We start from the raw sequence: 21,831 nt of genomic DNA, 5'->3' as shown, positions 1-21,831 counted from the left end.
AAGAAGAAGAGGAGGAAGAAGGAGGCAGAGGAGGAGGAGAAGAGGGAGGAGAAGAACCTTTGTAGATTTACGATTCGATTCTGGTCTCGAGTAAGAGCAGGGTGGGCTAGATTCTAAGCAAGAGAGGCACCCTGCCTCCCACAGGTACTCTAGGTGATCTAGGTACTCTAGGCAAGGGTGGGGGAATCTGACCATCTCTACAACATGTGTGCATGTGACACTCCGTTGGGAGTTGAGTACGATGGGAAGAGCCTCGTTCTGCACTTTCAGGTTCCCAATCTTGACCCAATACATCCTATAGGCTGGTCATATAATAGCTAAAAATCACCTATAGTTCACTTTAATCCATACCCCACCCCCAATTAGAGAGAAACAAGATTTAAGACAGGAGGGGCCATTTCCCCAAGACCTGTTTCCAAGATGACATCCAGGCCCACCTAGCTTCCCCAAGCCTTCTCCCAGTCCCCTTGAGCTCCTGGGGGAAAGGGTTAGATTCTGAATCACTTGGAACAGTAGCCCAGACCTCCTAAAGCATGAAGGGACCACACATGGGACTTCTCCCACTCCACCTCTGGCCATCAAAGCAAGGGAGCCTGCAGCCCCTACTCTCCCTTCCTCCCTTTTTCTCTTCCTCTGACCTTGGACTTGGCCCTTATCCTGCCTGCACATCCTGATGCCAACTGTTTCTTTGCACACACCCCATGACAGTGCCCCAGCTCTCAGCCAGCTGCAGGATTCGGTGGGGCGGGCATCCTGGCCACAGGTGAGAAGACTCAGGACAGAGAGCTGCAGTAGTGCAGCCAAGGTCACACAGGTGGCCAGGAGCGGAGTGTGAGGCACTCCTCCTTTCAACCTGGAGGCAACACATGGGGACAGTCAGAGTCCACATGGGCCACTGTTGCTTCTTTTGTGAGATCTGACAGAGGCCAAGCTCCTGACACAGTAGACAGGAAGCCGCCCCTGTTGGGTGTCTGTCCTGTGACGCTCCAACTGGCCTGACCTCATACCCAAGGGGCTAGGAGCTCAAAAGGAAGTGTCCGTAGTTATAGCTGTGTGACCTTGGGTGGTAGCTTCTTGTTTCTCACCTGAGACGTGGGGACACTAGGACAGTTGAACCAAAGCAAAGTATATGGGGCAAAGAGCTCAGTGGATGCTAGCTGGAGTAATATTTGCTAAGGTTCCCATTAAGGCTGGGTGAGGGGAGCAGGGGCAGGCTGTGGAGGGGTGGGTGTCTCTCACTCTGCACACTAAATCATAGGTAGCTTTTCTGCCCTTAACCAGGGGACTTAGAGGCTACTGAAGGAATCCCCGGGACACAGCTCTCAGAGGCCACACACCAGTGGGCTGGGTTCCTGGCTCCAGAAAGGGCTGATGGGCTTTCTGGGCTGCTGGTGGTCTGACCAATGGGCAGCAGCTGCACCCACCCCCTCCTCTGTCTCCTTTCCAACTCCAGGCAGCCTTCTCTGCAGACCATCAATCACCACAGATGGCCTTGTTCAGTCCAATCACAGTTCCCCAGGAACGTGGACTGACCCGCCCCTCAGGCCTTCAGGAAGCTTAGGTGGCCACTCAGGATCCAGTGTCCTTCTGGCCTCACAGTCAGTCCCCCAGGGGCCTCTTCCCAGAGCTCATAGGGCCACCTTTGCTTCTGGAAGCTGAGAGGATAACCCCGTGTCTGCAGAGGTGCAGCAGCAATGTTCACTGTTGTCTTACATGTGGCACTGACATTCACCTGTGGGGACATTCTGGGGTGCTGTGTTGACAGGCATTCCAGTGTCGAGCATCTGTCACCTGCGCTCCTGGGGCAGCCCTCACATGGGTAGAGAGTACACTATTGTAGCTGCTGCAGGTCCCTGTGTGTACAAGGGCTGCACGCATGTGGGGGCTGGTTACACCAGCTGGGGTGTTCATGCTGCATTCAACACAGGGTCCTGGAAAGCCAGGGATGTGCGCTGTGTGTGCAGGGGCTACGGTGCATCTGTTAGTACAGGCATTGTGTGTTTACATTTATGATATGAACATGCATGACGCACTAATTATGGGTTCTGTATTGGCCCACAGACACTGGAGTGAATCTGTGCACATGCATGCAACCTCATGCAAATGGACTGGGTTGTGAAGGTAGCTAAATGGGAGGCATTAGCATCCTCCCCTAGTGCCTCTTCCACTGCGGACTCCCCAGACTGCAGCCCCTGCTTGCCACTGCCCCTTCAAGGAAGTTACCAGGCAGAAGCCCCAAGCTCCAAGGCCTGTGCTCCAAGCCCCCTCCTACTGTACACGTCAAAAGAGAATTTCTCCGGATGGCAACCGCCGCTCTGGGAAATGCCCCAAACGTCAGCTCTGCTCCTCCTAGTGATGTAGCGAGCCATGCCCAGTGGAGGGGAGCCCCTTCCACATTGCTGGGACTCAGCGTCACAGTGAGACCCTCTACTCTCGGCTCTGCTGGTGGCTGGCCTTCTCCCTTACCCTTCTGAAGGTCGAGCCAGGCTCAGCCTCTAAGGAGGGGGGCTTCCCTGATGGGGTTCGGCCAGCTGCAGGGTTCCCTCACCACTCAGTATGTGGAGCAGAGGTCAGCTTCTTGGCTTAAAGGGGCTGGCTGTCAGTACCTGCCCACCCTAGAAGGTCCAGATCCTTCAGGGAGGCAGGGAGGAGCCCCAAGTGTCTCAGTGCTCAGAGGGGCCACCTAGACTAGGAGGCTAGTGAGGAGCTGGGCTTTCAGGATGAAAGTGCCAACTCCTCTATCCATCTAGCATGACTGCTGCAAAATGGCCTGCCCACCCACTCCTGCCCCTGCCTGCCATCGAGGGGACTTAGGACACATCCCTGTCACCACATGCCTAGCTTTCCTCAGCCAGTGGATCCCTGTACACAGCGGTCCATCATCAAAGGGACCCTCCATAAGAGCCTCCCCTTGGCTCTTTCCTGGGACACCTTCCAGTACTCTATGTCTTCCAGGGGCCGGGATCAAGAGGAGACTGGTGTTTCTGCAGACCGGCTGCCACCACTAGCCCTTGCATAACATCCTGGGGGCATATGCCATCTGGAGGCCACCAGCATCCACCTGAGACCCTGCATCCCCTTCTACGGTACTCTCTGCTCTTGTCCCCAGCCCCCACCCAGCCCTTCACCCTGGACTGTCTCTCATCCCGGGATCCCAAGCATCCCCAGCTGCCTTTAGATAAACAAGTCAAGCTCCCACCACCCCCCTCTTCCCGCCGCCACCATCAGCACTAGGGGGAAAAAACGGCAAATGCAATCAAATCAAATCAAATCAAATAGGTGAGGGAGGAAGGGGAAAGCGGGACCGGGCGCCTTTATTTTTTATTTTCTCAAGCTTGGGTGAGGGGAGAGATGCCGGTTACTTACTTGGCTAAGGCATTCGCCAGCGATCGGCTCGGGTTCCAGGCGGGCAGTCCGTAATCGCGGTGCGGCAGCTGGCGCCGCGCGGAGCCCAGCCCGCGCGCCCGGTCCCTGCGCAGACTGTACCATCGCGCCTGAGGCTGGGGGGGCGCGGCCGCCGGGGGAGGGGCTCGAGCGCGGACCAAACCACCCTGCGTCCGGGAGCGCGGTGCCGGGCATCACTCCCATGGGACGCATTGGCGGTCGCACGCAGAACCCTAGGGAGAGGCCAGCTCCCCTCTCGCTGGAGGCTGTGTCAAGGGCACGAGGAGGGGAGGGTCAGGATTCAGCCCCGGACGATCAGGGGTTGGTGAGAGAAAAGGAGGAGGCACTGTTTTCACAAACCTTCCCCAAGTCACTTCCTACTTTGTTAGATAGGCAGGGGGTTCCAGCCTCCGCAGATACTGACAGAATACCTCTATACCTGGGAGCAAAGACCGCACAAGGTGGGAACACCTAAATGCGCCTATGGTGACAGGGTCTGTGGAGCAGACTCCCCAGCCAGCTGCCTGCTGTCACCTACACCCCTCTGCAGTCCCACGGGGTGCCTGGGTGTGCCCACCTGCCCCAGGGTGGGGATGGGTCGAATCAGGAGAATCCTTGAAAAGCCCATTTCTCCGCTAGAGTATTAGCACATTCCCACTATCGGCCAAGGTATCTGTGATGAGCTGGGGGTGACCCCACCGGTGGCTAATCACTTCTAGCGACTCCAGAGTGATCCCATTTTGGAGTCTGCAGGAATAGACTCTCCCATCCAGCCGCTCCCTTCCTCCTGTTTCAGCTCCTCTCAGAGCAGACCTGTGGACTCTTAATTCCAGACAGACCTGGACTGTAATTCCAGGGACTAGCGCCCTGGCAGCCAGCTGAGGGGGTCTTATTGGATGAGGAGTTTTTCCTTCACTTTCCTCACTGGCTGAGGTACCCCCCCCACACACACTATGGTCATGCCTCTACACACCCCAGGAGTGGCATCCTGCTGGAAAGAGGGTATGGCCTGTAGAAAGACCTTCAAGGCCAGTGTGTTGGAGCATCTGTCAGCCTGTGTGGGTGCAGGAGGGGCAGGACAAGGGGGGTTCCCCTTGAACCAGTTCCAGACAAAAGCTGCCTCCTTCCCCACCCCCACTTCTGCCCACCTAGGAGCCACCCGCCTTTCTGAGCGTCCTGTTGCTGCTCCATCCCCGGCTGGCACGGAATATCAATTTGTCTCGTTAAGCTGAAAGTCTGCACTGCACCAAAATCAGAACCCGCCACGCAGAGAGGGGCTGAGGAGGGAGAGAGCCAGAGCAGAGCCCAAAGCAGGGGCCCAGAGCAAGGTCATACCACCACCACCACCACTAATCTTCAAACCCCCAGACTGATCATAGGGTCCCATCTACCCTGGCCAAGCAGCGGTCTGCATGTGTGAGCATGTATAGAGGTGGGGGTACCCAGATGCTGAGGATGCCCAGCCCTGGTAATTGTCCATGGAACAAGAATGTGACTCAGGGATGACCCCTTTCTGGGGTTGACACTGGAGAGCCTCAGGCCCCATCAGAGGGACTCTTGCCCATGTCAATAGACCAGGACTGCCCCCCACCCCCCAAAAAACCAGTCTCATCTCTGATTCTCTTTAAGCCCAGCCTTCCTGGGGGCATTCTAGTGGTCATATAAACTCCCAACCAGCACTGTCCTTGTGACCAAGGGCCAGGCTGGGAGGCTAGAGGCCACCCTGCCCCCACCAAGGCCTAGACAAACCCTGGATCTTGGCTCAGGGAGGTGGGCCTAGAGGGCAGCAGGTGAGGCCTTGGCCAGCTCACTGTGTGTGCAGGAGTCTGCCATCGTGCCTGTGTCTGGGGTGAACAAACAGAACCCAGAGAGTGGGAGCTGGGAGTCACCCATTTCCCCACTATGTCCCTTCCTGTGTTGGGTACAGAGTCACTTGCAGATCAGGAAACCACAGGGCCTTGAACCCTGGGGGTTACTATGAAGACTTAGAGGAGAAGGCTGGGTGTGGCTGTCAGGCAAACCTACACAGTTGTCTAGATAAACTGTCCCTGTGACTGAGGTCTTTAGGCCCAAGTCCAGGTTGCTTACAGGTAATAGATAGTGGGGGTGCCTGGCAGGGGCCCCAGTACTCATTTACTTTGAAGGACTGAGTCCGGCTTGCCCAGTGAGACCATGGAGACATGTTGGCTTCACTCACAGATACCAAGAGCTCCAACATTCAATCAGTTTCAGATTTTGCTTCTTAGAGTCTAAAACTAACATCCGACAGAAATGAACCCAGATAGCCAACTCCTTGTGAGCCAGGCCCCGTGTCCTTCTGTCTCTGAGTTTATATCCCAGTGGCTTCTAGGCCCATGAACTTACGCTCATCCTGAAAAGCCATATTCATCTTCCCCTTTGCCAGACACTCCTACCTACTTTCATATACTCAGTTGGTTCATCTCAGTCTCATCTTTGACCATACCATGCTGTGACGGTCTACAAGTCTGTTTCTCTTCTTGGGCTGTGTCTACATCAGATGGCTCCACAGGGCTCCATATACTAGGTGCCAGCATGTTATAGATGCAATAAAGTCCTTCCTGAGTCACTTCTGTGTGATTTTGATCCACCAAGTACCAGACCCAGCAAGACCCTGGGGAACTGGACCTCCCACAGTACAGTGGCACAGGCTGAGACTCCAAGGGAAAGGCTATGAATGCTTTACCTAACAATGTCCTAGAGGGTAGGAGGTGGCCAGGGACATCTGCCTGCCCCAGCCCTGGACCTTGGACCTCTTCTTCTGGCTGTGGCTACTTCTAGGTCACTGTGTTGCCCTTCCAGGATATGTTAGGGACCAGGGGTCTGGGCAAGTTGGGGCATTGGGCAATCAGACAAACAAGACATGTATGTTGCAACCCTGAAGAGGTTGGACGTGACCGATCTGGGCTACCCGTGGGGAACAGGGCACATAGGCAGGTGGCCAGCTGGGAGGGTCACCAACAGTTTTTCACCCAGCCTGAGCAGGCTTATGGTGGACCTGGTCTGAGGGTCAGGAACAGGGCAGGGGTGAAGCGTCGGAAGGGCAGGAGAACAACCAATAACTCCTGGGTTTAGTTAGCAACACTGGGGAAGGGCTTAGGGCCAGGGCCAGGGCTGAATGGAGATAACCACTTTGCCAAGACCAGTATGCTGGAGTCAGAAGCCAGTGGCCTCCTGCCTGGGTCGCTGGCTTTCCATGGAGAGATAGGAGGTACCCTTGAGGCACATGGTCACTGTCACCAAAAGCATCTATCTGTCTGTTTTTTAGGAGAGAAGCTCCTTCCCAAACCCCTTCTGTGCCTTTCTCTGACCTCTACAACTACATGTTCCCATTTTACAGAAGAGAAAATGGAGCCCTGCAGATCTGGGGACCCAACAAGTAGAGGCAGAAGACAGAAGCAAGCCAGAGCCCATATGTGTACCACTGGGGTCCTAGGCCTTGTCCTCTGAACTTACCAGAGGCCTCCTAAGTCTGAGGTAACAGCCAGGGACCCTGCAGTTGATGCCTTTGAGTGGATCAGAGTGTGTGCCCAAGAGCCCACATGGCCTGGTTCTTCCGAGATTCCCCTCAGCGGCATGGGGGCCCACACCCACTCTGTACTCATATGACTAGTCCAAACCCCTACAGCCTGCTGACTGTGGAGCTGGCCTTCGTGTCCTCCAGACCCGAGTTTCAAAACTAGCTCAATCCTTTGCCTTTGAGGTGTCCTTGGGCTAGCGACTCAACCTTTCTGGGTCTCAGCTGGCTTATTGCCAGAGTCACACCAGCTACAGGGGAGAGTGGCAGGCGTTAATAATGGCCTGGACACAGGGCTTGGGGTTCCCTGAAATGTGACCTGCTGGGTCTCTCCCATTCGCATTTCCTGGCAGAGGACATTCTTAGATACCCCTGCAGGAGGAAAGCTGGGCCCCCACCTGAGCCCCCAGGTCCTGGTTTTTGCTTCTAGATCCTTCCATGGGAGGGTATGGGTCTGACTGCTGGTGATCGCCAGTGACTGTCACACGTGGCTGACAACCTAGTCACCATCAGGCCTTCGATACAACGCCCCTGTTGTGAAACCCTGGGAGCTGAGTCCTCACTGTAGTTCTAAGTTACAGAGAAGGAAACTGAGGCAGAGTGGGCTAGATCAGTGAGTCAAAATCACAGAGACTGGAGACACTGGGGCCCAAAAAGCAATGCCTAGGCATACCCAGCCCTCGGACCTCACTGGTGGTTATGGGAAGGGATGTGGCTTTTCTTTCTGGTCACATGCAGAAGTTGTCAGCCCTGGCTCCCACACCAGTGGCAGATGTGAGCCTGTGACCTGCTTGACCTCTGAGGGGAATCCCAGACCTCCTGGACTTGGAGCTCACCGAGTAATGGAACCAAGGTCACAGGGGCGAGTACCGCAGAGCTGGGGATGGAGGACCCCGAGGACGGCATGGATGAAGCGTCTCAGGCCAGAAGCAACCTCCTTCGTGCTCCCCTCAGGCTGGCACCACCTTGCCAGCGTGCACAGCCACTTCCCCGCCATCCACTCTGCCTTGTGACCCTGATGACCTTGGTCTCTGCCTGTTCTGAAAACTCTACCTGCCCACCCCTGCAGCCCTGCTCTGACACTCCCATTACCTTCTGATTCCACACCCTGCTTCTCTGCTCCCCAAACCTATCCTTCCCGCCCCCTGCCTGGAGAACTCCTACTCATCCTTCAGGAGTCCTCTCCAGCAGTCCGTCCTTCCTGAGCGCCTCCCAGATTTCCCTGCTCCATCAGCTGACCTTCCTATGCATATGTGTGCAGCATGCTGATGTACTCCTGGGGACAGGAACCTGGATCTCATTTGCCCGTGGCATTCCTGGCGATGGACACAAAGCCTCAGCATCTATCGATTGAAACGGTGAGTGCAAGTTTGTTGAATGAAAATGCAATCCCTGGAACAGGTCTGTGTTTGCCATTCTTGGTGGCTCTGGAAATGTTCTTTGGACTGGGGCTTCTAGTGTAGGAAGTTTGCCAATGAGTGGGGTTCCCTCCGTATGATAAGCCTAGAAGGGGTAGAGGAAAACCCCCACCTTCACTCTAGTGCCTCTGTCTAAAGAGGCCTTAACTGGGACAGGAGGCTGGAGCTCTTATCCCCAAAAGTCACATCAGCCACACGCAGCAGATCATGAAGTCATTTCTTTGGGTGGATCAGCCAATCAAGCCTTCAGTGCTCACTGAATGAAAGGCTTTGTGTTGGGGTCTCCGGTTACTTGGGTGTGTGTGGACTTTAGTTCTCCTGAAGGGAGAAGAGCAGGACGGTGGGGACAGACAGGGTGTAGGTGATGAGAACTGGGGTGGCAGGAGGAGGAGGAGGAAGGGAACTGGACATTTGTCAGGCCCCTCCTTGTTGGCTTGCAACACACACGCTGTCATTCACTGCTCATCACTATCCAAGGAGGTATTTGGTACTGTCAGGTCTCAACCTAGACATGGGAAAGAAGGCCAGAGAGGGTGTGTGGCTTGCTCATGGCTGTGTGGCACAGGGTGGAAGATTGGAACACAGCACTGGGATCTCTCTGCTCTCCTATACTGTGGAGGCTGTGGGACCTGGGAGAGACTGAGGTTCCCTGGAGAGGACAAGGCAGAGGGGGTAGCAGGTGAGATGGGTGGAGCCAACTTCTGAGGGTTGGGGGCGCACAGGTGAGAAATCAGGGCAGAGGGCATCCTCCCTGGTGTCTGTGTTGCACTGTTGTTGCATAGTGACCTCTCTGGCACTAATGTGCATGCTTCCATACATACTTACAGAAACATAGTACACACATGTGCTTACACACATATGTGCACACAAATGCACACACTTGCTCACATGTGCGCACACACATACATGCACACACACACAGCAGCCTCAGTGTACAGAGTACTACATCATTTTACTGATGGAGAAGCTGGGTAGAGTATGGGCGGCCCCAAACCCAGGGTTCCATAGATGGAACCAGAACCAGAAATTAGGCCCTTCTGGGAGTCTTCCATTCTATAGCTGGACCCGCAGGCTCATTCTGGGGCTGGCCCCAGCCATTACAGCCCTTCCCTGCTATTCAGATCTTCTGGGGACTTCTAGGGAGCTCATGTGTCTCTCAGATCTCCATGGTACCCTAAGATGAGCAGGGAGCCCAAGTGGGCACTAAGAGCACAGGGCTGGAACTGACCTGGCCCCATGCTCTTGGAATGCTGTTTGACTCTGGACAAGTCTTCCACCTCTCTGGTCTCAGATTTTTCTTCTAAATGACGAATACACTTCCATACAGTTCCCACTTCTCCAAGCTCATAGACTCAGTATCCATCAGTACCTACCTCTCAGTTGCTAGAAATTTGCCAGATATGGAGAACACGGGAGACTGGAGAACCTCAGGGTGCACCCATGGGAGAGTGAGACAGGGCATAAAGTGCTCACACAGCATCAGACCTCTTGGTGAGGGCAGAAGGACTCAGTGGCTTCCCTGCAGGGCTGTGACTAAGCAGGATGTAGAGGCTGAGCAGGGGACTGGGGGTGCCAGGCAAAAGGGCTGGGTGTGCCAGGCAACAGGAATAGACTGTGTGAAGGTCCTGAGGCTGGAAAGCACCATGCAATTCTGAGGAACGGGAAAGGAGGGCTGAAGGACTGGAGGGGAGAGCAATGGCATGGGGTGGCCGTGTGGCCGCTCTACAGATGCCTGTCTGTATCCTGGGAAGGCTCCCAGAGAAAACTGAGGCTGGGGTTTGTATGAACCTGCTGTCTTCCTGGCCATCCCCGCATGTTCAACCCTGCTAGCTTCTCAGTGAGAGAAAGGGTCCATGGAGAATGTCAGAAGCACCAGTGACCATGCCCAGAGTGTGGAAGAGGGCAGACTGTAGGAGACCTGACAGGGGATAGGAATTGAGTTGAGAGTAGGACTCGCTAGTCAGGGCACAATGTCTCCCGACAGGATCTGGACTAGCCCTGGGTGGCCCTGCTGATGCCAGTCTCAGGGAAGCCAGGACTGTTGCTTGGTGTGACTAAAGAGGTGGCCTGGATGGAAGAATCACTGTACACCGAGGTTACCCTAGGACCTCACACGAGGATGCATTGAAAGCCTCCTGGGCCTGTCAAGGCAATGTCAGTATCACCCCATTTCACAGATGATCAGACAGAGGCTCAGAGAGCACTAGAGCAAACCTGCCCAGCTGGTAGGCGTAGATGGGATGCAGCTGAGTAACTCTTTGTCTCCCTGTTACTGGTCTAGGGGAGGTTTGCCTCTTGCTAGGAACTTCCGCGAGTGGCCTCGGGGAGCAGGGAGGAATGAGAGGAAAAGGCAGGGTGAGAGCCAGAGCTGGGCTCATGGACTGGCTGCCCTTGATAGCTGATCTGGGTGATACTGATGGAGTTGACTGATTTCTTTAAGCTAGACCTTATACATCCTCCCCAGAGGCTGCTGGGAATTCCTCCTGAGAGCTGTCTTGAGCTGGTTCACATGGACACACTTCCCTGCCCTCCACCCAGCCTAGTCTTTCCCGCTTACAGTCTGGGAGTCTGAGGCCAAGCAGGGACTGCTTCCCTTACGACATGCACCACAAAGCCAGTGATGGGATCTTCTGGCCCATGAAGAAATCCAACCACCCTGTGAGGTCACCTTGCTTGGAGTTCATCTTCACTAGCTGTGGCTCACCAATGAGGCCACAACAGTGCGCCTGAGTGCAGGCTGCTGTCACCACCAGCCCACAGCGAGGGAGGAAAGAACACTGTACCAGCAGTCACCAGGATAGGACGGACTCAGGGGGCATCTATGGCATTCTGACCTTCCCCCCCAGTCCCCATGACCTGGCTTCCCTTTGACAAAGACTCAATAGAAGGAGAGCATGGAAGGGTCTGTCCAATAGGAACAAGGTACTGTGCCATTCTTGGGGGCACAGAGGAGCAGGGTTAGGGGTCAAGGTGATTGTAACTGAACCCTATCGCTGCTGCTTAGGTCTGGGTGGCTGAGAGATGGTTGCTGAGACAGTTTGAATTTCATTTCTTACATCAGCCAAGTGGGAGCAATGCCTGGGGTTATGGGCGCACCATGAGGCATGAGTGAGCCATGCGTATACATGTGGTATATAATAGGTGCTTAGAAAAATCCAGCTTGTATCTTCTTCATCTCTACTCTGCCAAGGTGACATCTTCAACTCATATGGAAACTGGACTTTGATTGCGAACCCAAATTAAGAAGAATCTGAAGTGGACACTGCTTTGCACCTCAGCATTAATTAAGCACCTACTATATGCTTAATGGTATGGGGACTGTCTTCTGGAAGTGGAGCTTATAGATGACAAAGAAGGAAAGAAGGGAGGGAGTCTGGAAATCTGGGGGAGGTGCTGAGGGGTGCCTTTGTAGGAAGAATTTCTCCCTTCCTTCTTCTGGGGTACCTCAAGCACCCCTAGAGCTACCACATAGATGGACAGCATCTTTTTCATGACTTGGCTAAAGCACTGAGATGCTGCCCCATAGAATAACCAACACATCAGCCTCTAAGGAGCACCTAACCCCACCCCAGTTCCTAGAACAGTGCTGGCTCGAGGCCAAGAGGTCTAACTTAGAGCATTATTATTGACGTGTGCAGAGCTCAGCTCAGATATGAACTCTGCCATGCACTGGCTGTGTGGCCCTAGGAAAATCACTCTACCTTTCTGAGCCCTATTTCTTTATTAGTCATGTGACAGGAACACCCATCTTAGTCCATCTTGGGAATGAACTGAGACAAGGCCTAGAATATTGTTTCTGTTAGGTGTGACAAGCACAAACTTCTTTGAGAAATTATCCATAAGCCCCTTCTCTGGGGCACAAGCAACCTGTACCTTGCACAGTGTGACTTGGAGGCAACCTTGCCGCGTGGGGTCCTGGAATTGCTTGTGGTGCCTGCCTGTGACCTCACTGGCAACTTAGACCCTGTCCAGGTGACAGCTAATGCTACAAGGATGACATCTACTTTTTCAAGAGCTGCCTGGGCACAGGTACCAGCAGTGGTAACTGGGGCTGGCCATCTTCTCCACTGGTCCTTTTCATTTGCCCCAGCCTTGGGCTCTGATGGCAACTGGAGGACCTGGCACCTTGCTTCCTGATGGTTGCCACTCTGCTCTGTCCAAGAGTTCCAGGCGACACCAATGAGGGACCACCCTAAGTTGGCCAGTGAAGGCCTTGCTCTCTCTTCTCTCCCCTTTTCTTGTTTTGCCCCGGGACCCAGAGCCTCTGCTCCAGCCCTCTCTGTCTCTGGAGCACTGAGGGTCCCTTCTCTAAATTCTCTAGTGTTTGACCACATGAGACACTCAATGTCTTGGTCTCTCCATGCCTCGGTCCCTCTCCTATAGTACACAAGCCCTCTGGCCCTGAAATGAGTTCTGATCTGGAATCTTCCTGTGTGGCACTGGCCCAAGGCTGCCTCTCAGAGCAAGGGTGTAATGGGGAAGGTGCCATCTGTGGGGCAGGGTGTAACAGGGAGATGGTGCCATCCGTGGGGCAGGGTGTAACGGGGAGATGGTGCCATCCATGGGCTCTTGTGAATTCTGCCCACAGGTCTCACTTCTCCTGACCACTGTCTTTCCCTGTTCCATCATCTGCAAAATGGAGGTTGGGGCTGGCTAGATGGCTGAGTGGTAAGGGCACTGCCAAACATGATGTTAAACGCAAGTTCAGTCCCTGGGAACCACATGGAAAGAACTGACTCCTGCAAGTAAGTTGTCTTTGGCCTACACACACACACACACACACACACACACACACACACACACAATACAAGGGTATAAAAACATCTAAAATAGAACTGCACGGAGATCCCCTTGAGAGATCTGCCAGCTGGGTCTGGGATGAAGTTACTCGGAGGGCTGCTGGGCTACTTTGAAGGGCAATTTAAGATGTTTGGGGAAACACACACACACACACACACACACACACACACACACACACACACACACATGCAATCACCACCACAGGAATGTCATTTATAGTCAGCTCCCGTGCAGGGTTCTGTTGCTCCTTGCCTGCTCTGCTAAAAATAGCAATTGACAAAGGGCATGCCTGCTCCGCCTACCTGAGGCAGCTACAGGGGGCAGGACTGCGTCTTCCTCCGTGAAGGCAGACCTCCTCCCACCTACCTGTTTCACATGGCCAACGGCCTTCACTCTCCTTGCCCTGGCCGAGACCATGGCCATGGAAGAATTGAAGAATGCCAGGGAGAAACGTGGGCTGCAACCCTGGGGCTCACACTAGGCATGTCCCTTGGGCCCTGGTAATGACAGTGGTACTGATGAAGGTGACACTCAGAGCCACAATACAAGGAGCGCTGGTGACAGCTCAGAATGTATCCGGTGGAGTGAACCCAAAGAGTTCTCAAGACCAGCAGGGAAGAAAGATTGCTGTCCGTTTGATACAGGGACCTGGCCACCTGTCTCCAGAGTACAGACAGGGTATCCCCTCCTATCCTGCTTTTGACTCCGAGTAGGGTCCACTGGGCAGGACACAGAGGGCCCCAAGGCTTGCTTTGTGATGTGGCAGTTGGGTGGGGTAGAGGAACCGGTCACTGTTATGGTTGGGCTGTGGCTCAGTGGGAGAGCTCTTGTGAAACACCCCGGGCCCCGGGTTGTATGCCCAGCTTTTGTTGATTGCAGCATCAAAAACCAAGACCAGACCCACGAACCAAACAAAGCCCTGTACTGGTTGATGACGTCATGGGGCAGTGCACACTGGAGGAGGGGAGGGAATGACCAGCAGCAGGCACAAGAAGAAGAAAGGTATGTGGGGTGGGGCGGCACTCATAGAAGGCACCTAGAGAGGGTACCACTCCACAGCAGAACCCCCAAACATCAGCAGTGAGGTTCCTACCCTAAAGGATATTATTCAGTCTTATGATAGTTCATGGCCCCAAAGGTTTGGTTTCCAAGGTGCCACTAATGGATGGTGGCAGACCACATAGGAAGTGGGGGCTTGTAGGAGGTTCTTGGAGGGTATGTGCCCCTCCCCTATTTCCTTTGGCTGCCTGGCAGCGAAGATTTTGCTTTCTCAGAGGTGTGCCCAAAGCAAATGGCCATTACATCACAGGCTGGAACCTCCAAAACCGTGAGCCCTAAACTTTTCTGCCTCACGAGGTGATTGTGTGAAGTATTTTGCAACAGTGGCAGAAAGCTGACTGACGCAGTGTGTGATTTAACGTTTGTCTTCGAAACAATTCCTTTATTGAAACCCAGTGTGGCTGGCCTTTTGTATCCTCGGATTCCCACACCTCCAAGTCAACCAAATGTGATTGGAATAGCTTAAGAGATGCATCTGTGCTGGGAATTATTTCCATGACAGATGGATGTCTTGGGTGTTATAAGTCATAGGAGAATCCATCTGAAGTGTGTGGGGAGGGTGTGTGGAGGTTCCACGAGGCTGCTACCACTTGCAAAATTTCACTGTGGTTTCAGCAGCCATGGGGGTTCCAGAAGCCACCCCGCTCAGATCTAGGGGATTGACTGTCTTACCACAAACCTTGCTTAACTAGTGTGGTACACTGTTAGCAAAACAGGACAGGTACACTGTTCACGGATTGGACGGCATCCTGTCTGTCCCTTGGGAACCTTGGCTGAGACCCGGGCTGGAGAGTGGGTTTCTGGAACTGATCTAAGCTGTGGAGAGATTTTTCAGAAGCTAGAAGGGACTGGAGGCTCTCCTAGGGGCATAGTTCTGGGCATGAGGGGAGTTTGGGATCACACTGGTGCAGTCTCCCTCCCCAGCCTCAGGTCTCGGCTACCTCTGCACTCAGGGATAGCAGCTCCCTATAAGCTTTTTCTAACCAAGCGCCACCACGGCGTCCTGACCTCAATGGCTAACACACATTCTTGGCCTAGTTAGAAAGCCCCTCGCCTCTCGTATTTATAGCACCTCCCCATACCACTTATGCCTCAGAGGGAGGCCCAGCCCTGCTTTGGAACCTGCCCCTCTCAAACAGGGTCTTTTCATGGAGCCCAGGCTGACTCTGCATTCACGCTCCTCCTGCTGCTTCCTTCAGGGGGCTGGGATCACCCAGCCACAGAACTCTTTCCATAGAGCCTCCCTGACCTGAAGGCATTGTTAAACCCTCCTCTTAGGGGGACAAGAATGGATCAGGGATGCCACTGTGTGACATAGACAACTGGCATCCTCATCCTCAAATTGGAATGGTTGAGGTTTGAGTTCATCAGCTGTGCATGGGGCCCAGTTCGAAGAACTAGGTCCATGTAAGCTTTTCTTTTTCTTGTAATGACCTGTTAGTCAAAGGAAGAAGCTGAAGCACAGAAAGGTTAAGCAGCCTGTCTGAGCTCACACAGCCAGAAGGGTATGAACCTGACTCCAGAGACAATTCCCTGGGTCCTGGGCTGAACTTGGCACATGGACTAGTTCCTCAGTGGGTGGACTTCCCTATTTTTTTTCCTTTTTGAGCTCTTACCATCTATAACTGAGTGGCAGGGAAGAGAAGATAGTGGCCACTCATGGTCCCAGCCTGGTAGGTACACGAGTTCTCATTTTACGGATGAGCCTCACGATGACATCTCTGGTCCACTCCTGTGCCCAAAGAGGAGGCTCTAAGTCCCAAAGTCTAGACCCTTCAGGGAAGTTCCCAGGAATGTGGCTGATGTGACCACAGAGCAGGGCAAGGTGTTACCACAGTCGGGGCCCAGGCACTCTCTCTACAAAGGGAACATAGAGGCCCAGGAAAGGGCATTATCTAGTGTCTGCAGGTGAGTGACAAAGGGCGGGGGGCATGGCAGGGGGTACGGGACTGGCTTAGTCCCTTGCTCCACCTAACCATCAAACTCTTCTTGTTCTCATACCAAATATTGCTTTTCTTTTTCTTTTAAACTTCTGTTAGATTATTTATTTAATGTGTATGAATGTTTTCCTGGATCTAAGCATGACATGCATGTAGTGCCTGTGGAGGCCAGAAGAGGGTGTCATATCCTCTGAGACTCTAGTTACAAATAGTTGTGGGTGCTGCTATGTGGGTGCTGGGAACTGAGCCTGGGTCCTCTGGAGCCGCTGAGCCATCTCTCCACATTCACCCCCCCCCCATGCATTTTCAAGTATTGGCTTGAGAGTTTTAAGTCACCTGTCCCATGATCACTTCCAGTTCCAAAGTACAGAAGGCAAGAGGACATTGCTCTACTATTGCCTGGGGCTTTGCTCTGTGTAGCTCTGTGGAAGGCATGATACAATCATGTGTTCATCCAACAGCGATGGGCACATCACTTCCTCCATGCGAGCCAAGAGCAGTCTGTAAGTTGGAGTCCTGGCCTGGAGCATTCTGCTTGAGCATAAAAGGACTGGTACTGAATGCAGATCTATGCTCACCCTGTGCCAGCATAACATGGGGGCACCCTATCTGGCATTTGTCATGCACTTCTTCTCTTTACATCCATCTTCTGTCTACACAGATCCGGCCGCTGCTCTGGGTATGGGGTCCACATCTACACCAGTACCCTGACCCGCTATATAAGGGCAATTTGAACACTGTCTTGTCTTCTTGATCTTTTTAACTAAGGCTTGGGAGCTAAACTCTAACCTCAATCTCAGAGGAAGCTAAGGCAATCCCAGAACAAAGAAGAGAGGTGTCAAGCTGTGGGCTGCGTGTCCTTAGCCAGGAAATTGATGGGCGACCCTGATTTAATTAGCTTTTTCTTGCAATGATTTAGAGAAGGCTGTAATTAGCTTGGGGGCCCAGAGGGAGAGGCCTGGGTGGTGGAGCCATGGAGGAGCAGGTGGCAAAGGAGGGTGTGGGCTGGATTCAAGATTGGACCCCTGTTTTTCCAGGCAATGCAGGTTAAAGAACCTGGCTGCTTAGGGGAAGCGAGTCCGGCAGAAAAGGACCTGGCTGGGGAAGCTGCGGGCTCTCGGCGGGCCTTTATGGTTTGTTTTTGTTTTGTTGTGTTTTTTTTTTGGTTCATATTAGATTACTACGTATATCCAGGCCATAGCATAGTGACCTGGAGGGTGGCACTTAGGCTAGGCCATGGTAGATAAATCTTTGGAGGACCTTGTAGATGGCTGAGGACATTCCCCGTGACACAAAGCTAATAAAAAGGGAGGAGGCCCTGTTTCCAGTGTGGATGAGGAAGCTCCCAGAACTGTACTGTATGTGGGCTTGTTAGACATTAGTCAAACACTGACTGATTGTTTGCCCAAGACCCTGTAAGGCAGAGCTCAGGCTGGTGGAGCTGTAGTTTGGCTACGGCTTGTTCCTACTCTGGGGGAGGGCTGGTGCACACAATGTGGCCAGTGGGACCGAGTGGGAAGCACTTGGTTCCAGGAGTGGAGTTCCAGAGTCAACTCTAGTGTCAGGGTGGTCCACCTTCAGCACTGGCATTGTGCCACCTGAGAAAGGAAGTCAACTCGAGTATGAGCTCTAGGAAACTAGCCTTGTTTGTCATGACAGCATTTTTCTGCATCTTCCGGATCCCCACCGAGTGCCAGAGACCACGTGTCACTCTGCTGCCCCCAGCAGCCCCACAGGAAGCAGTGGTGTTCTTCTCACTCATAGAAGAAACTGAAGGCCAGAGAGGAGGAGCCACGCCCAGGACACCAGCTAGGGCAGGCTGATGGGATTTGAACTCAAGTGTGGCTGGTAGCAACCCCCCTGCTTTCCCACACGTCTCTGGGGGTGGAGAGAAGAAGGAACGTAGAGGTTTTGCTCTGCTTGGTGTATGCACGCGGTGGGGCTTCTGTGAGCCAGGCCTCCCAGATGCAGAGCCCTTGCCTGCTCCCAGCCACTTATGTTCCAGGCATGGATCTTCTGTGGACCTCCCTGTCCAATGCTCTCTTCCTGGGTTCCTCAGCTGAACTGCTCCCCAGGGACCCTTACTAGGCTTCCATTTTGCCCCTGCCAACCTCCAGGTCTATAGCCCAGCCTCAGACCTGGTCCTGTTCACACAGATGCTATGCACATTCAAGCTTTATTTCTCAACTGCTTAACCCTCTCGTCATAACAACCCTCTCAGGAAGGCCCAGAGAGGTTATACAGTTGGCTCAAGGTCACACAGATAAGACCTAAAAGACCTGGAATTTATCCGGCATCCTTAAGTCTCCAGACTGAGGTCCCGTCTGAGAACCTGACACCCTGTGACTGTCATGTCTACAAATGTCCCTTTTGTCTCATGGTCATTACGCTGCAAGGCCCCTGCTTTGTGGTAGCCTCTGCTGAAGACAGCATTGTACTTATTGGCGCTGGGGAGGAGATAATTTTGGAACGTGTCCAAGAAAAAGACGTGAATACTTTAGCTCCGCAGATCTTGCTTGCAAAACACACTGAGCCCCAAACAGAAGTGAGCCTGAGAAGGTCTCAATCCAGCACTGCCCACTAGTCAGCTCAATAGAACTTCATGGCAGCTTGGGTGGGCTTCCTCCCACAGAGATCAAGGCCAGAGTCATATCTGCGGTAACCTCAAGTATATCCTAACCCCTTTAGACCCTCTGTTTCTTCATCAGCAAAGATGCTGCTACTGGGTCTAGGCTTGCTCTGAGGGCAAGGATAATGTGGAATGGTCTAGAATAGAAGCCACACATGAGAGGTGTTCCCCAGATGGAAGACGAATCCAAGTTTTCAAAGTGAAGGTTATGAACATGCACGGAGGGAGTGGTAGAAAGGGAAGCATAGAGATTCTCAAAAGGGCTGGTGCAATGGCGCTTGCCAGTGACCACACAGGGTGAGTTCCATCATCTTGTCCCCTGCCTGTGTTGTGATATATTATCTTCACCTCAAGGTAAGGACTCTTTACGTGCCCATCTCACAGGTAAGAAAGTGGAAGGGCAATCAGGGCAGGTTAAATGGGAACCAAGTGGTAGTTTTTCAATGAAAGGCAAAAGCAACTGGAAGGTTGCCTGGGACCCACCTGCCAATCACATGGCTCCCTAACTTCTGCTCCTTCTTCCCTCAGTCTCTTCAGCCAAACTTAACAATTCCTTCCTGGCGGGCTACCTTGGCCACCCTTGACTGTGGCATATAATGAGATCCAGGGACACCCTTGGAATTCTGGTTTTCAACCCGTTACCCCAGGGTTGGGGCTCTGCAACCTCTGCTAGGATTCTAGAAGGGGTGGGTGTCCCTCCTCTCTATCTAACACTCCGTACCTGCTGCACCTGTCACTGGGTGCTGTAACATCATACTTCAGAACTCTGGGCCAAGGGGAAAATTCCACTGTCCTCTCTCCTTCTCAACTGGGAGCTTTGGTAAAAGGGAAGCTTCCGTGACCTAGGATGGGGCAAAGGGAATAAGAAGACTTCCTGCTGGCCCTGCCGAGCTGTCACATGCACTGAGGTGCAGACATTTCTCGCTGAGCCTCAGTTTCCTTTTTCTCTCCGCCACAACATAAAATGAAAGAAAGCGAATTGGCAGGGCCAGGCTGGAGTAGAAACCACAAACGGCCCATTTGCAAGAGCAGCTTAAAATACATTTGTTTGTTTTGCTTGGAGCTTAAAATAAAATTGAATTAAATGCCAATGTTGAAAAATTGGAGGACCGTGCCTAGGAATTCAGACTGCTGGCTTCTTCTAGGATGCTGAGGCTGTCCATGCTGGAAGCTGGCTGGAGGGAGGAGGAGGCCACAGGGATGGACACCTGGGCTCCTGGGTCCCCTCCAGCCTTGTTTCTGGCAGAGTAGCTTCCTGAACATGAGATGTGGGGAGTTGACACTGCCTGGACCTGTCTGTTCTGATCACGGATGCCCCTTCCCATGTGCACAATGAACACCCAATCTGACCTGGGCTTGTTCTAGAAGCAGCAGACACAACGAGGCAGCTTGCACCTACTAACCCACCATGGGATTCCTGGGCCCTCGTGAAGTGAGTGCCCTGGGTATCACACATACTAGATTCACTGAGAGGGACACTGAGGCACAGACAGGCTACCTCACCTGCCGAGGTCACGTGATCAGCAAGTGGGAAGATTGGGATGTGGATACCAGAAGCCTGCCGCCTTCAAATCTGTGCCACACCAAAGAACAAAGGTGTCCCCAGGCCCTTTGTTGGGGGTGGGCACTCCCATGGTTCTGCCCAAGTTTTTATCTCTCCATGGCACACAATTGTCACCCTCCCCTTCTCCCTTCCTCCCTCACAACTCTTGATGGCTTCTCAGCAATCAAAGAAGGTGCAGGTACTACCTCCCTCCCCCCATCCGAAGGTGAGGAAACACAGAGAGCTTTGAAGTAACTTATCCATGTTACACTGCCAGAGCAGTAGAACCAGAGTGTGAACCTGGATCCCGAGCATTGAAGACTGTGCTCTTGGCAGCCTGGAGTGCCTGTGAGCTCTCAGACACCCGGCTGGCATCCTCCCTCACCCACCCACCATACACTCAAGTGCCCTCCTGACTGCTACTCTGCCCTGGACCTAGTGACATAGAGACGCCTCTAGTGGCTCCTGGGTGCAACTACATGGGAATTCAGCTGGAGTGGAAGGTGACACAAACCTTCAGAACAGGCTTTGTGGGTCTGGGGCCAGAGAGAGAATTGGTTTCCAAGCCACTGCCCCTGAGAGTCCAGGAGACTGAGGCAGAGGGAAGCTGGTGTGCCTGGCCATTTGTTTCAAGGAGAACATGGGGGGCACCTGTGGGTCAGGAGACCCCCTGCCCAGTTCTGCCCTCTGCTACAGCAAGGACCAGCTTTCTGGCCTGAAATCCTGAGCAAGTGCACCTTCTGCCTGTCCCTCAGTTTCTCTCTTTGTGAAAAGAAGAGGTTATGTCAGCAGAGGGTGCAAACTGGCAGCCCTAAGGCCTCATTCAGACTTGGGGTGTGTTTATTTATTGAGAAGATATATTTATATTTTAAATTAAGTGTATATGTGTGTGTTGGGGGGGTGGCCTATGTGTGGGATGTGCATGTAGTTGGGCTTGTAGAGGCCCAGAAGAGGCTGCTGGAGCCCCTGGAGCTGGACTTAGAGGATGATGTGAGCTGTCATGTGCATTCTGGGAATCTAACCTTGTTCCTCTGGAAGAGCAGCAAGTGCTCTTAACCACTGAGCCATGTTGTCAGCCCCTGCAGGGCATATTTCTGCATACATCTTTCTTGTTATTGTATAACAATGTTAAATTTGTTCAATACCGTGAAGATGACATGGAGGTGCTGGCCCTGCCCCCACTTCCCCTCGTTATAGATGTCTAACAGTAGCAAGCAAAGGTCTCACAAGGAACCGGCGCCCATATGCTAATATCCACGAGACTCCACACTCCATTGAAATTGCTTTCTTTCACCTACTAATGCCCGGGTCTGCTCCTGGGACCCTCATTGCCCTACATTTCATCTCTTCTGCTTCATAGGCACCTTGTGGCTGTGACAGGTGCATGGAATATTTAAAAATTAAACAAGATATTTCAGATGGGAGGTACCGACTACCAAAACCAGGCTGAATCTCATGGTGATGTCACAGGCAGTAACCGAGTTCTGGTCAGAGATGAGTGCTTCCTCACTGAATGCATATAT

General features: G+C 53.1%; 1 protein-coding gene across 5 annotated transcripts in view; it reads right to left on the bottom strand.

Annotated features, from left to right (window-relative positions):
• Positions 1–21,831, bottom strand: part of Atp2b2 (ATPase plasma membrane Ca2+ transporting 2) — a 319,368-nt gene that overhangs the window by 155,582 nt on the left and 141,955 nt on the right. For 4 of the 5 annotated variants that reach the window (XM_038318675.1, XM_038318668.2, XM_038318673.2 and 1 more), the window contains exon 1: positions 3,367–3,474. The exons of the other annotated variant lie outside the window; for it this stretch is intronic. The gene's annotated coding sequence lies outside the window, so the exon portion shown is untranslated. Of the gene's footprint in view, positions 1–3,366; positions 3,475–21,831 lie in introns of those variants that run through there. 5 annotated transcript variants of the gene reach the window in all.

This window comes from Arvicola amphibius, chromosome 2 (genome assembly GCF_903992535.2).
Source record: "Arvicola amphibius chromosome 2, mArvAmp1.2, whole genome shotgun sequence".
Lineage (NCBI taxonomy): Eukaryota > Metazoa > Chordata > Mammalia > Rodentia > Cricetidae > Arvicola > Arvicola amphibius.
This window is presented reverse-complemented; position numbering and strand designations above follow the sequence as displayed.